The sequence below is a fragment of the Xyrauchen texanus genome, chromosome 36 (assembly GCF_025860055.1).
Source record: "Xyrauchen texanus isolate HMW12.3.18 chromosome 36, RBS_HiC_50CHRs, whole genome shotgun sequence".
NCBI classification, from domain to species: Eukaryota; Metazoa; Chordata; class Actinopteri; order Cypriniformes; family Catostomidae; genus Xyrauchen; species Xyrauchen texanus.
Genome location: NC_068311.1, coordinates 1996205 through 2001900, shown reverse-complemented (window position 1 = coordinate 2001900; position 5696 = coordinate 1996205).

Below are 5696 nucleotides of genomic sequence, written 5' to 3'. Positions count from 1 at the left end.
AAAGGTAATATGTTACAAATATAGATTACTTAGCAAACTTAATCCGGTTACCTCAATAAGTAATGTAATCAAATTACTTTTAGGTACTTTTTGATTTACCTCAAGATCGCATATGTGAATAAAGTCAAGAGAAAAGCAATGTTTACAATACTTTCTGAATGCAAACAATAATGTCATGAGCGATGCAGCTGTTATTATATACAGTATAAGAACATGAAAACAGGGACACTGTCCCTTTAAGAGCAAAACAGAACATGTTCAAACGTAGAACGAGTCCGCATGTGAAAATACTTTATTTCTCATCAAGCAAATACTGATAGAACAGATGCACTGAATCATGTTTTGATTGACATTAAACAATCTGGCAGGATATACCTCAGTGTAACAGGGATTCATGGAAAGGAGGAGGCGAGAACCGGCTTGACGATATAAATAATAGTTTAATGAAGAACTTAAACGAAAAGACAAACACACAAAGGTGTCGGACAGCAGCCTGTAACACTCTCTCTTTCTCTCACTGCCGTCTTCGTTCAGACCTTATCCCTCTCTGAGGCTTGATTAGCCTGATTAGGGGCTCCTGGATGAGCTGTCAATGAAGAGGCGCTACTCATTCTGGTTACAGGTGATCCCGATTGTCTCGATTTGCACACTTTCATCCAACAAGTTCCACAGCTTGAGCCTAGACGTCAAAAGCTCGGCATTGGACTTGGCGAGACCAAGATCTCTACTCAAGTCGTTGAGGTGTTTTTGGTTGGGTTAGTGTGGGTTTCTCTCATCAGCACCACCACCAAAGTACATTTTCCCTCATCTTTGCTGTCCGTAAATAAGCATCCCCCATTTTCAACCATCATGCCTACAGCTGCAGAGATTCCAGAAGAGGAAGTGGCTCAACAGCGGGAAACCAATTTGCCATGTAACACGACACCCACGCCTCAGCTATCCCATCATCCTCTGCTCTTCAGCCATGCGTGTCAGACAGCGTCTCAATGAACAAACTAAATGTCAGGAAAGCATGCTGAAACACACCGAATTCATGTTTATTTTCAAATGCATGGGTGATGGGTGAAAGAGGACCCAAATGCAGGTTAACCACAATGGAGAACATTTATTGAAGACCCCGTAGGGTGAGAACAGGAACGGTCCAATGGCTAGGCAAGATCAGCTGACAGATGAGGCAGGCTGAAGAGGGGCAGGCAGGGATAATCGTCGTGGCAGGCTGGGGTCAGAACCGGAATGGCAGGCAGAACAGACACAGGCAGCTTGTTAGTGGGGCAGGCGGCGATTGATAGCTGGAGGGACCAGAGAACCAGGCAGACAGGACCAGACAGAGTATAGGCTCTGACAAAGTCAGGGGCAGGCAGAGCTCCAAATCCGGCAGAGTGGGGGGTGAAAGGTGCAGGGCAATAGATCCTGGCCATGGGAAGGCTAAATCAGGCAGAGAACATGAAGCCCATATGACTGGGTAGACAACCAGACAAAGAATGTAGGAACCGACAGGAGACAGGACAGGACAGGTAAGCCAGCTGGCGGTTGATAGCATGAGGACAAAAAACAATCTGGCACAGAACAGCACACACAGGGGGCAAAAGCAGGGAGCAAAGTAATTAAGAGGAATGGGGAAACAGGTGTGGCTCATCATGCTGACAAGCAATCACAGAGATCGCCCCTGCGAGGAAACCCGTGATCACAGTCAGCACATGCCATGATCAAACAAAAACACAAACACATGAGGCAAGGGAAGCACAAGGACAGACAAAGACAAAACGTCTACTGCAGTGGTGGTGGTGTAGTGGTCTAAGCACATAACTGGTAATCTGGTAATCAGAAGGTTGCTGGTTCAAGCCCCACAGCCACCACCATTGTGTCCTTGAGCAAGGCACTTAAATCCAGGTTGCTCCGGGGGGATTGTCCCTGTAATAAGTGCTCTGTAAGTCGCTTTGGATAAAAGCATCTGCCAAATGCATAAATGTAATCAAACGTCTCAAAGATGTCTGCTGAATGTCTTATTAACATCATAGAGGAAACAGATATAGTACATCTTATCGACGTATTGCAGATGAGCAAACGACATTAAAAACAAGTCCGCCAGATATAAACACACACATCCATTAGACATCTGATTGAAACAAAAACAGGGTACAAAAAGGAGGGTAATAGCTAATATATCTGCATGTAAAAGACACAAACGTCTGGACAATGTTTCATTTATGAGTCTCGGGCACCTGCAGCTCTGTGTCTGGACAGTCTGCAGCACTACAGGTTATTTTAGGGCAGTATGTCTTCAGTGTGGACAGGTGTCTCTCAGTCACCTGTGGAGAGAGAGAATAATAAAGCAGGTGATGCAACAGAGAGACATTATGTCATATACTGTACTCAATCTGTATTTTGCTTATAACGTTTGACATAAAATAAGACAAAATGTTCCCTTCAATCACCATTCACTTTCATTACATCTTTTTTTCCATTCAACAAAAGTGAATGGTGACTGAAGCTAACGTTCTGGCTAAAATCAACTTTTTATTTTTTTCTAAAAGACTAATTTCAAGTCCAAACTTGATTGGTAGTCTCAATTTAAAAAAATGCCTTATTTGTCCATCTGGAGACAGAAATAGACTTGCATGCTGAGAGGAAAATGACTCACTCTTGTCGGTACTGTACAACAAGCTTCAAACTCTCAACGGCCTGATCAATAGATTTCTGACAAAATGCGGCTCATAAACTCACTGTCCACCATACAACATCGTATTTTATAATAAATCACAATATTATTTCTAAATAATCGCTATTAAATGTTTTGTCCAAATCATTCAGCCCTACTAGAGACCACTTCAGACCACATTAGACCTCATTGGACCCCCAAGAAACAACATCAGACCACTTCAGTCCAAATTAGATTACACCAAATCAGACCCCATTAGACCTCATCAGACCTCAAAGAAACCTCTTCAGACCACACTAAACCACACCAGAACCCCTAGACCCCATTAGACCTCCAAGAAACAGCCTCAGACCACTTCAGACACCATTAGACCTCATCAGACCTCCAGGAAACTACTTCAAATCCCATTAGACCTCATTAGATCCCCAATTAACCACATCAGACCACATTCAATCACACCAGAATCTGTAGAGAAACGTGATACAACTTTAGACCTCCAAAAAGCACATCAGATCCTTTTAGACCACATCAGATCTCCAGGAAGCCACTTCAGACCCCATCAAACAACTTTAAACCTCATAAGACCTCATTAGACCTCCAAGAATCCTCTTAAGACTGAATAAAGCCACACCAGAACCACTGGAGACCACATCAAACAACTTCAGACCCCATTAGACCTCCAAGAAACCACATCAAACCACTTCAGACCTCATTAGACCTCCAGGAACCCCCTTCAGACCCCATTAGACCTCATCTGATCTCCAAGGAACCTCTTCAGACCAAATTAAACCACATTAGAACCCCTAAAGACGACATCAGACAACTTCAGACCCCATTAGACCTCCAAGAAACCACATCAGACCCCATTAGACCACATCAGACCTGCAGGAAATGACTTCAGACTCTATTAACCACTTTAAATCCCATTAGACCTCATCAGACCTCCAATAAACCTCTTCAGACCTAATTAAACCACACCAGAACCCCTAAAGACATCATCAGACAACTTCAGACCCCATTAGACGTTCAAGAAACCACATCAGACCACTTCAGACTCCATTAGACCTCCGGGAAACCACTTCAGACCCCATTAGACCTAATCTGACCTCCAAGAAACCTCTTCAGACCAAATTAAACCACACTAGAACCACTAAAGACAACATCAGACAACTTCAGACCCCATTAGACCTCAAAGAATCCACATCAGACCACTTCAGACCCCATTAGACCTCCAGGAAACCACTTCAGACCCCATTAGACCTAATCTGACCTCCAAGAAACCTCTTTAAACCAAAGAAACCTCTTTAAACCAAATTAAACCACACTAGAACCCCTAAAGACGACATCAGACAACTTCAGACCCCATTAGACCTCCAGGAAACCACTTCAGACCCCATTAGACCTCCAGGAAACCACTTCAGACCCCATTAAACAACTTCAAATTCCATTAGACCTCAGTAGACCCCTATGAAACCACATCAGACCACTTCAGACCCCATTAGAGAGTTCATTTACCCATTACTTACATTGTGTTTAAGGTCATTAAATTACGGCTAATATATACAAACAAAATGTAAGCTTTTATTTTCATATTATGTCCTTATGTGCATGTCACTCTTCTATTTGTTCACAAAATTCTCCACTTTTGTAACATGACCCAGGCAGTATCAAGCTTCCTGCCTCTCGTTATTGATTTCTCTCTCTCTCTGGTTCTCTCTCACTCTCTCCGTCTCCATCGTCCTGCTGTAGAACCACATTTATTTCCCATGGTTCACATCCGTCAATACTCAATAGCTACTGTTCTGCCACAGCATTGATGATAAAGCCTCTCCCTCTCTCTCTCTCTCTCTCTACATCCTGCCATGGATAAACACCTCTTAGGTAAAAAATAGAAAGCGTTTCGTTAGTGGATGTGAATGACAGGAGGGCTGGAGGGAGTCTGTCCACCCGTCCGCTCTCATGTACCTTATCTGGGATCATTGTAGAGTTGTCCATGATTATTAATGCTGGAAGCGGTTTTAACCTGACCCGTGGTGAACTATTGTCAAATGTAAAGGTCACTTTCACTCAGAAAATATAAAAATAACAGTTTTATTCAACAGTATTAAACATTGGACTAGAGTGAATGTGTTATATCATAAATCCCCATTTCTACCTCACCATGTCTGGATCACTTTAATGATTCATTTATAGTGCTTTTATGGTGTTTTTGTCCTTTTTTATCAATATAAACTTGTACAGCTGTGGCCTCAAGTATTGGCATTGACATACATTTCATGTTTTGCAAAGTTTGCTGCTTCGGTGTTTCTATGGTATACTGGAAAACAATGATATGCATTTCATGAGTTTTAAAGGCTTTTATTAGTAAAAACACTCAATATATGCAAAGAGTCAATATTTACAGTGTTGACCCTTGTTCTTCATAACCTCTACAATTCACTCTGGCATGCTGGATATCAGCTTCTGGGCCAAATCCAGACTGATGGCGACCCATTCTTGACTTATTAGTGCTCGGAGTTGATCACAATTCGTGGGCTTCTGTTTGTCCACTCGCCGTTTGAGGATTGACCACAGGTTCTCTATGGGATTAAGATCCGGAGAGTTGCCTGGCCACGGATCCAAAATCTCAATGTAATGATCTCCGAGCCACTTCATTATCACTCTTGGTGGTGCTCCATCATGCTGAAAAATGCACGGATCAGCCCCAAATTGCTCCTGGATCATTGGGAGTTGTAGGACGTTTTGATACCATTCTTCATTCATGGCAGTGTATTTGTGCAGGATTGTGAGCGAGCCCACTCCATGTGATGAAAAGCAACCCCACATATAGATGGTCTCAGGATGCTTCACTGTTGGCACGACACAGGACTCATGGTGATGTTCACATTTTGTCCCAAAAGATGTCCCAAACGTTCGGAAGGGGCTTCATCAGAGAAAATAACTTTGCAACAGTCTTCTGCTGTCCAATCCTTGTACCTCCTGCAGAATTTCAGTCTGTCCTTGATGATTGTCTTGGAGTGAAGTGGCTTCTTTGCTG